We start from the raw sequence: 11,366 nt of genomic DNA on the forward strand, positions 1-11,366 counted from the left end.
ATAATATCGGAAGGGATGATTCACTTGCTGTGATTCATTTATCGAAGAACAAACAGCTCATTATTTTCATTTACAGGGAGGAGATTTGACAGAGTAAAGAGGACTTCAGATTTTTTTCTAATAAAACATCTATATTAGTATTCAGGAATCATGATGGATTCCTATCTTTTCTATAATTTGTGGATAGCTAAGCGTGGTAGGAAGCTCGGACATGACTCTCAGCGGTCCCCACCTCCTAGTGTGATCCTCTTCCCTTGACTGTGAGCTGGACCCAGTGACTTTCTTTTTACAAACTGGATACAGCAAAAGTAATGTGATCACTTCCGTTGTTAGGTAACAAAAGACGGTGACCTCTCGCTAGCATTTTGTCTCTCTGAGTTCTTCTTACCTACTTTCCCTGATAGAAAGAAGTGCCACAAAGCAAGGAACTGAGGGCAACTTCTGGCCAACACCCAGCAAGGAACTGAGCCCTTCAACCCAACAGCCCACAGAGAACTGAATGTTGCCAACAACTACTGAGTGAGCTTGGAAGCAAATACTGCCCCAGTGGAACTTGGAGTTGAACTTTGTAGCCTCTGCCCATATTTTGAGGACAACCCTGTAAGAGGACCCTGCAACAGAGGACCCAAATAAGCAGTGCTCAGAATCTTGACCCAAATAATACCTGTTTTTTTTATGTCAGTAAGTTTCGGGATAATTTGCTATACATCAATAGATAATCAATACAATAACAATGGCAGAATATACCCTTAAATTGAGCAAGAAGCCCTAACACCCCTTCTCAGTATAAAAGTAGCTACAAAAAAAACAACTCAAACTCTTCAATGCCATAGGGTTGCTTGGTGAGCATGACATAAGATAAAAAGAAATTCATTGGTTTTAAAAGCCCTTTCATACAGAGTTGAACAGTACAAAACGCTAAAAAACAATGTTGTCTCCTTCGGGCAGGATAAGAACACACCCATGATTTTTTTGCCCTTTCATTCCACACAGCCCTTTTCCAGAATGTTTAGTTACAAGACAGTTGATTAAGTTTCCTCTTCCTGAAGTTATCTCAAAATTCACGACCTCTGACCACACTGATTGGCAGGCATGGTTGCCAAGTCTCATACAGATGGTTCTACTGTCCATCTTCTGCTGATTGTTACTGGCTTCTATCTCAGATATATCCCAAAAACTGCATTATTAGCTCCATTTATGAATAAGGCAATCTGAGAGATGTCTCATGACATGTAAATGAAAAACACAAGAATAGAATCCAGTCTCACTGGCTCATCCCTTAAATCAGTCAAGTTTCAGTGCCACTCCTTCTTGATTATTTGTGGGAATATAAAATGAATTTCAAGACTTATACTCTGAATAGTGCTCATAGCTTCCAGTTCTACCCATTTTTGTGCTAGCATGTTGTACTTGATACCAGCCTCTCGACTTCCTGAGTTACATGGACCTATAGACCTTCCTCTAGCTTTGTGCTTTCAAAAGTTCATTCTAATCTCTCCCCTAAAGTCTTAGAATCCTAGAATCCAGAATCTTAGAATCTTTCCTAAACATTCTCTCAGGCCTTCTTGAAAGGCTTAGAAAAGGCATGAATTTTGAAATTTTGCATCCCAACATTCCAATTCTGGTTCTACCATTTATTAGATGTGTGACTTTTAAGAAAGTTGCATAATATCTCTTGTCCTCAGTTTCCTAACCGCTTTCAAAATACACAAAAATTATCAAGCGTGTTTTAATAATTAAATGAGATGCTAGATATTTTTATCTAGCACAGTGTCTGCCACATTGTAGGTGCTCAACAACTCTTAATTCTCTCCTGTCTGTTACCCTCTTTTCTATTATCTTCTCCATAGTCTTTCCTGTATTAATGAAAGGAAGTAGACTATTTTTCTTGCTAACCAGTTTTTCCCTACCTTGGCAAAACCCAACATCCATGGAAGACATAATAAAAATGTTTAAAACATATGCATTCCTTCAGGGGTTGATTCTTCCTGTTGTATTGTATCTTGGTTGGTGTTAAAGTTTCTTTCAATATCACCATACAATAATATTACCCAGTATGTTAGATACCAGGAATCATTTCAAGATTGTTGGGGTGGGAAGACGTTGGTGATGATATTAAACCTCAAATTAATGTGAGCATTAGCCCCAGGTAGATCTGAAAACAGTCCCATGAGTTCATCTCCTTCAGGAACTATTGTAACCTCTGACCAAATCCCTAAGTAAATTGCAAGGTGACTTTCAATGTCAGATCACCAATCAGATAATATATGACAAACTTTGTTTCTTGGTGTGAGACTTCTTCCGAGTCCATTCCTTCCCAATAAGAGTTCACATTATATGGAATCTGAAAGACATCTCACAGATCTGCTCTGAGCTCAGCCCTCCCACTTTAGGCTGTATGATAATCACCCTATGTTTATTTCCAAAGAACAATTTGTCCTTGATTGTGTCGGCTTGTTCTTCTGATTAGTTCCTGCTTTTTCTCCAGAGGAAAAAGACCTTCGGTTTTTGTATGAAATTATGTTCTGAGCATTGACGTTTGCATGCCTTTCCACTTTACTGATGCCTTTAGACTAGGACACGTAACAGGTGCTGGGCTCATTTACGAACATAGAGGAGCCTGGTAAGGAGTCTGTTGATGATTTGCCACCCAACCCACAAGCCCAGGATAAACTTTCATCCTGTATCTTTTAAGATATCCAGACTCCTTTTCAAAGATTTCTTACCCAAATGATACAAATTTCTTTCTTAGATTCAAGTTCTAATTTGTTTCTTAAGGGACAAATGGCTAGGATTCCCTCTTTTAAAAGTTTGTGCGTGAAAAGGCAGACACTGCCGTCCTTCTTCATTCTCTTCAGCATTAAGTCATTTATTTTTTACAACCTGTCTGCAGAGGATGGATTAGGTTCTACTACAATTTTAACAAATTTCAGTGAGATACATGTGACAATTGAACCTTTAATTCCCAGCTCAGATGTCATTTTTTGGCTTACATTCTTAGAAAACTATGAGATTTTCTATGATAGAATATAAACTAAAGACACGTGCTACTTATTTAATTAATCTCTTTCTCCTAATCAGACCGTAAACACTTTGGGATAAGGCACCTGGTTTATTTTGTTCATCATTATTATGTCCACGGACAACACAGAAGTTTATAAACGTGTTTAAATGAGTGAGTAAATGAGGGAATGGATGCAGAGAAGAATAAAGAGCTGGATCAGATTTGTTGTGTTACAGAAACTGTGTCCTTAAGAAATTGTGTTGACACCAAGCCAGTTTCTAAATTTTATCCCCTATATTTGCCATGTTTACCACTTCATAGGGTAGTGGATCTTCCAGTAGAAGAACTGAGGGCTAACGTTGAGTTCTGCAAGGCCACCTGAAATCTGTAGCAGGGTAGCTGCTCTGCTAGGTACAATTACACCCTGTCTCTAGCTTCCTTGGACTCCCCAGTTTCTGACCAAGAAGAGTAGACTAAGGGACTATATCAACAACCATAACTTCTAGGCTTATCTAAAGAGCATTAAATAATGAGCATTGGACCAAAGAGTTTCCCCCAAATCTGAAAGAAGCTTTGGACCTAGAATTCAGCCATACTTCAATAAACAGGAAAGACGTGAAGGAAGGGAAAAATGGTAGGAAGTGAAAGGAGAAAGGCAGCAGGAGAGAGCAATGATTTTTTTTTTTATACGAACCATTGGAAATGTGGAAAGTAATAATCATTATGATTATGTAACTAGTTATATCATTACAGAATTACCAAAAAATTATGGCATATTTCTCAAAGCCCAGGTTATGAAAATTGATAAATAGATTGTTGAGGTAGTGCTATTATCTCCTCCAGTTCAAAACATTGCTATTGGGAGCATAGTAAGATACCTGGTGCTTATATTTAATATAAGTTTCTATCTTTTGTCTATCAGGGGAAATTGAACAAGGACACCGTGGTTTAGAATTTCTCCGCTGTACCTTGGCATGCAGATATAATTAGTGATGGGAATGGAAATTCCCTGCGCTGGGAATTCTGGCTTTATTGCTATTAAAGCCTCTGCACAGAGGTTGGGCCAGAAGGTCTTGGAACCACATATTCCACTCCCTCCTCCTATCCTGTCCCCGTTTCTGCTCCTGAGGAGATTTTCTTCAACAACAAAACCATAAGATGTAAATGGCACCTGTTGCCATAGCAGCTAAAATGTTTAGTTCTACCTTCCTCCTCTCCAGGAGACCTTAAAGCATTCAGTACCTTTCTTGGGGTTCGAACATTAGTCGGAAGCCAGGCGAGGATTAGCCTCCGATATCTTCTCAGCCGCTGGGATAAAGCATCTGCGCGAATTCACCGATATTCCAAACCTCATCAAATCACTGGCAGCATGCGAGAGAATCAACCGCATGACTGATTGATGGCCTCATATTAACACCATCTGTCTAGGGGCTCTTCTAAGAGTTCCGTGGCGAGGGGGAACAAAGAAAACTAATTGAGCCTGAACTTTCCGTAGCTTACAAAGTTGGTTACATCTCAAGTTAGATTCCCACGTTTGACTCCCTGCAGTTTAATTTAGCAAACAATCCCCTGCTACGGTTGGCCCTCTCTCTGACTCTCAGATCATTACTTGCTATGCTACTTCCCAACCCTCACATCCCTTCCAATTTCCTTTGTTTTCTCAATAGAAATACTGTCTTAGTTAGTTGAAAGGATTAGATCCTGACAGAGAAGTGGGATTCTTTCTTTGAAGTGACTGCTGTGTGTCTCCACAACAGAAAGAGAAAAGGCAGGGAGTCCTACAAACACTGTCACCGCAGTTATGCTAAGTGTCTCCATGTCTGTCCTTTTCAAGGCATGGCTCTCAGGAGCTGTGCAAGTCAAACAGAAAGACAGATTCTAAGGAAGGAAAACAGAAACAGATAGACGAGCACATGTATACACAATGATGCACACGAATGTTCCCAGCAGCAGCATTCACAGTACTTTCAAACTATACCCAACCCAAATGTCTCTCAACAGGGGATGAACAAAATGCTACTCAGCGATAAAAAGGAATGATCTCTGATAGGTGCAGCAAGAGGGATGTGTCTCAAAAACATTATGCTTAGTGGAAGAAGCGTACTGTATGGTTATATTTACATGGAACTCTAGAAAAGGCAAATCAAAGCTATATGATTTAGTGGAAAGAACACAAGGGACATTTGTGGGTGATAAAAATGTCCTGTATGTTGATTGCAGGTACGTTTCTCTGGGTGTAAAGAATGCAGATGATTCTGCAAAGTACACATGGAGTCCATGCCTCACCACCTGCCCCTCCTACCCCTACCCCATGACCATCACTACCCTTATTCAAATGGACTACATTTTGGTGACTAGTATAAGTGTTAGTTAATATTTCAAAATCCTAACCAATCACTTCAACATGACATATTTAATAATTTTCCTTTCACTACCCATTTAAAAATTGTTTTAATTTTAAAGACTATTATTTTAGAGTAGTTTTAGAATCACAGCACAATCATGAGATTCCCAATATACCCCTGTCCCCTTTTACACACCCTCTGCTATTCCTACATCCCCAGCAGGGTGGGCTGTTTGTTACATTTGGCTAACCTGCAATGACACATCATAATCACCCAAAGCCCATTTTTAAAACCCTACCCTTTTCTTAGTAAATTTGCTCATCTCTGTGAGGTTTATTTATACTGTTTGATGGTATCCCATTATTTTACATTTTTATTTTTTCTACCTGTATCAGTATGCCTTTAATATTGTTGCTTTATTATAGGTTTTAATATCTGACAGATATTTACCTCCCTGTTGCTATTCTTTAAAACACCTGTCTTGATCTTTTTACCTGTTCCTTTTTCAAATGATAAGAAGTTTTTACTAAATTTTTAAAACTCCTTCTGAGATTTCAATGGAAATACCATAAAATAAACTTTTTTTAAACTTAAACAATCTATAGTTAATATGGTGCATTGAGTTACTATGGAAAATTATTGTGCCTCAAACATTTAGTAAAGCTGGACCAAATAAATAATAATACTAAAATGTTTAAATGTTTAACCAGATCCAAACCAGAAAATGGAGAGCAAATAAGATAACAAAATTTGTAAAAAATAAAATATAATAATAATAATAATAATAATAATAATAATAATAAATCTAACTGAAGGTATAGAAAATTTAACTAGTATTATAGGGAAAATCGTAATGCCTTACAGAAGATTATCAAAAAGTAAAAGGAGAAATTTAGTAATACTTATTTGCAAGTAATTACATTTAAATTACTTTTTTCCTGCATTTACCATTCCTTTTGTGTTTTAATTAATGAACTTTATTTTTCAAAGCAGTTCTAAGTTTACAGAAAAGATAAGCAGAAAGTAGAGGGAGTTCTCATATAACCCCTCCCCCCATCCTCACCCAGTTTCCCCCGTTATTAAAATTTTGCATTAGTGTGGTACATTTGCACAATTAATGAACCTCCATCCAGCCCCCCCCATCCCCACACTGTTGCCTGGGGCCATGGGCTATACGTGTATGTTCTTTGGCTAATCCCTTCACCTTCTTTCATCCAGTCCCCCCATCCCTCTCGCCTCAGACCTCTGTCTAGTGGTGTGTGTTTTTCCTTTTAATTCTTGCACTGTGATATGTTATCAGGTTAGAAACCTGAGGTCACATTTGCCCCATAGAAAATATACTTTGAAAGCTTCCAGTTTCTGCAATGAGCCGTGTGACATATCTTTTACTTTGTTACATGTATTGTTTATTTTTTCCTGTACAGCGTGCTTTTATTTTGGCATGGATTCTCTCGTGCAGATACCTCCTTCTAAGCCTGCATTTCCAGTGTTTCTCACATGAGACTCTGGTATTTAATAGGTGTTAGGTTTTAGTGGCTGTGCAAGCAAACAATCGCGGGGTATTAAGTGCATAAATGAATGGGCACAAGATCAGTTTCCCTGAAGAATGTGATATTTAGCCACATCGCCAATCCCCATTATTCCTTGTGATAGCACTGATTTCTAGAGCCCTTATCATCAAAATACTCCTGATTAAATAAACTGAACTGATACTTATAAAAATACTAATTATGGTTTCCACTAAATTAATAAATCTACTAGATTTACAATACTATGTTATATGGAGTACTTTGCCATCAATTTTGTATTCTGCCACCAAACTTAACTCTATATTAAAATACTTCGCATTGGCCTGAAACCACTTACCTCCACCATGGTTAAGTGACATGTATTGTGCCATTTACTGTGTTTCCACAGCCCTAGAACCTAGCAGATAATTGGATGCTGAAAAAAGCAGGCTTCATTTCAAGGTGTCCCATCTACCGCGCACAAAGATCGCAGTCCCAATTCCATCACCTGGAGGCCACAAGGAGTCTGAAATTTCAAATGCATTCAGAGCGGCTGTGTCTCTGGGGGCTGGAAATAGTCACTGACATTCAAACACACAGTCACCTTTTTAGCATTTCTTTTCTTTTCTTTAGTCTTTGCTTTCAGCATAACTGTCACTGCTCAAAGGAACTAGGAAACCAAAATGTATGGGAATAAAGAATGACAAGATAGCAGCAAGAATGAGAGCCGAGCAATCAGAGCGTGACTTTCTGTGATGTCTGAAAGGTTATAATGCAGTTATCTCCTCGAATTATTTTCTGTATATAACAAATTGACTGCATGTCACTGAGTAGAGCTTTCATCTATTTTATTTTTCAAGCTGCTACATGAATTCAATATTTCGCGTTCATCACATAACTTAGAGACAGTTTCGTGTGTCAGGAACAGTACAAGGAATGAAGAGGGGTAAAGATTCAGAGACAAAGGAAAGCAAGTGGAAAGCACACTCAGGATCCAGAGGGTTCTGACCGCGCAAACCAATCCAGGGGAGGGCAGGGAGGCGGCTGGGCGATTAGGCACCGGAACCCAATCTGTTATTGAAAGCTTACTGTGTTCCAAGCACTGCACCGAGTGTTTCACATATATCTTTCTTATTCTCACAAAAGTGCCATGAAGTAGGTACTATTGCAATCTCAGGAATGTGCAATGTAGAAAGAAAACAACTTTCCTGATCTAGTATGTAGTAGAAAGGAAATGCAATTTAGTTCTGTCAGATACCAAAGCCCATACTCTTAAACATGTTCACAGATACACACACACACACACACATTTTACATATACATATATGCATATACATATATACTTATACACATGAGAAAGATTGTTCTCTGATTTTGCAAGGCTCTCTAGTTGTCTGCTGAAGACCCACTCTTCCCCCCCCCCTTACTAACCAAAACTCTGATTTTGGCAGGGCGTCAGTTATTCCAACTAAAAATCTTGTTTTCCCAGCCATTCTTGCAACGATGGGTGATCCTGTGACCCAGTTCTGGCCAATGGGACCCACTAGGGAATGTGGTCACATTTTCTGACGAGTTAGACCCTCTCATAATATAGGCACCTCCCCTTTGCCTTTCCTGCACCCACTTTCCTGTAGGCTAGGGTACAGGCTTGAAACTTGGAGTGCAGAAGGTGCAGAAGCCATCCAGGGACAATGAGGGGGAACCCACACCCTGAGGTTGGGACAGTGGGAAGATGGAAGAAACGAGCATCCCTGAGGGCATCAGAGACCTGCTGAACGATTTCTGAACTTAGTGTGAAAAAACAAACAAAAAACCCCACATCCTTAAGTGTGTAAGCCATTGTTTGATAGATTTTATTCTGCCTTCCACAGAGTTCATCCCTAATTGATATAAATATTAATGAGCACTGATTTTATATGTCATAGCTCAAATTTTGTGAATTAACACTCTTCTAATTCTTACTGTAATGCGGTCTTTCCTGGTAGTAGGCACTTCCAAGCCAAGGCAATACTCCTCCTAAACTTCAAATTTTTGCATATGCCTCTCTTTATGGTGAAGGCACCCACACAATTATACACCAGAAAATACCATGTCCCAAGCACATAGCAGCTTTGGTGCTGCAACCTAATTAGTTAAGCTAAATTACTGGGGGGATAAATACTGTGATAGCTCCCGCTGCTCTCCAGCCACTTTGCCCGTCTTCATAGAGTTATTGTCGATCTTATTATCACCCACTCACCTGCTGCTGTGTGGGCAGGAAACAAGCCGAAAACAAGTGAGAAAGCAAAACACAGCTACTTTTTTAAAAAATAGGTACAATCCCAAAGTATAGGATAAAATCAAGTCTTCGAATATGAGGGCCAGTATGCCTGGTTCCTAACCAGTCTCTAAGCCACTGTAAATGTCCAAATCCAGATAAAGAGAAAGCAATCCATGTCATGTCTATGTTTTCTCTTCTTTTCATTGATGCTTTCTGTCAAATGGAAAAAGATATTTCAAAGGATTCTCCCTTTTCCTCTTTTTTTTTTTTTTTTTTAACAAACTCAGTTGTGACTCACATCAACATTTTTGCCTAAAACATCTTTTAAGCTTCTTTACTCAAAAAATCCACACGGCCCGGCCGGGCATGGCTCAGTGGTTGAGCATCGACCTAGGATCCAGGTGATTGGGGTTCAATTCCGGGTCAGGGCACATGCCCGGGTTGCGGGCTCGATCCCCAGTCAGGGGTCTGCAGGAGGAAGCTGGTCAATGACTCTCTCATCATTGATGTTTCTATCTCTCTCTCTCTCTCCCTTCCTCTCTCTGAAATCAATAAAGTGTTTTTTTTAAATCCACACAGATAAAAAATAGTAGGTAGTGGGGAAGAAATGTTGATATTAAATATAACTTTTGTGGTTTGAACATTGAAAGTTTAGTTTTTTAGCTCTTCCTACCATCTATTAGGTATATTTCCACACTAGGAAATACAAAAACATGTTCATATGAGAGGAAGACTCAGACACCAAAGCATTTAGAAAAGAGATTTACTTATTAAAAAGCTGGCAAAAGTCAGACTTCAGAAAGATTAGGTTGTGAAATAAAAAATACGACATATGTGAACATACCAAGATTACATAGTTGCATTAATCTATGCAAAATAGAAAACAACTTTCTTATATAATTATTATATTCACAAAGGGTATTGTCTTTAGAAATCAACTTTACAGAAGCCAGGGTTATAGTTACTTTGCTAGAAGATGAGTGACAGAGGAAATGCTCAGAGTTTCATTTATTTTAAGGACCAGAATGAGAGAAGGTGACCCTGTTATTTTTGGTTTCTCTCTTTCTGGGACATCTTGCATATCTTGGTTTATAATGGCAGCAGGGCAAAGTGCTCATGTTGCTTCCACACTGGTCATGATTGACACAGCGAGGACGGCCCTAGACAGTAGTTAGGTCATCTGGGTAACCTGGAGGGTAATGAAAATACCTTGTGTCTGACTCAGATACCATGTTATTGACAAAATACTTATTACCATTAACATTTCATGGAAGGAAATGTTATACGGAAGGCATTTTAATGAGCTCAGGCACTTCTGTTTTTCTTAAATTTAAAAAAGACAACATAGTCCTGCTGAAAGAATATGGACTCAGAGCTATTGGACCTGAGTCCCAACTCCATAAATTATCGGGACATTGACCCCAACAAAGTCACTGTGTTGTGGATGATATGAAACACAATGATTGCATTTCTTCTATTAATGGGGCTTTTTGCAAGAACGTGTGACGAATAATTGTGTTAGGGTACAATCAGAGAAGCAGAACCCCTGGGGGACATAGAGAAAAGATTTATTGTAGGAATTTGACCTTGCACAATCATGAGGCTGCTCAAGCAGTATATTTAAAGCATACATTGTGTCTGGTTCTAGAAGCTGAAGCCTATGGGGAAGACAATCAGAAACAGAAAATGGACCACAGCCAACATCACACTCAATGGGCAAAAACTAAAAGTGTTTCCCTTTAGATTAGAAACAAGACAGGGGTGTCCACTTTCACCACTCTGATTCAACATAGTACTGGAAGTCCTAGCCACAGCAATCAGACAAGAAGAAGAAATAAAAGGCATCCAAATTGGAAAGAAAGAAGTAAAACTGTCATTACTAGTAGATGGCATGATACTGTATATAGAAGACCCTAAAATTTCCACCAAAAACTGCTAGAACTGATAAATGAATTCAGTATAGTAGCAGGATACAAAATAAATATCCAGAAATCAGTTGCATTTCTATACACGAATAATGAACTATCAGAAAGGGAAACTAAGAAAACAATCTCATTTACAATTGCATCAAAAAAAAGTAATATGTAGGAATAAATTTAACCAAGGATGTAAAAGACCTTGTGCATTGTTGGCGGGAATGCAGATTGGTGCAGCCACTGTGGAAAGCTCTATGGAATTTGCTCAAAAAATTTTAAATGAAACTGTCTTATGACCCAGCGATTCCCCTTCTGGGACGAGAGAGAGAGAGA

This window comes from Miniopterus schreibersii (genome assembly GCF_964146895.1).
Source record: "Miniopterus schreibersii genome assembly, chromosome: 15".
NCBI classification, from domain to species: domain Eukaryota; kingdom Metazoa; phylum Chordata; class Mammalia; order Chiroptera; family Miniopteridae; genus Miniopterus; species Miniopterus schreibersii.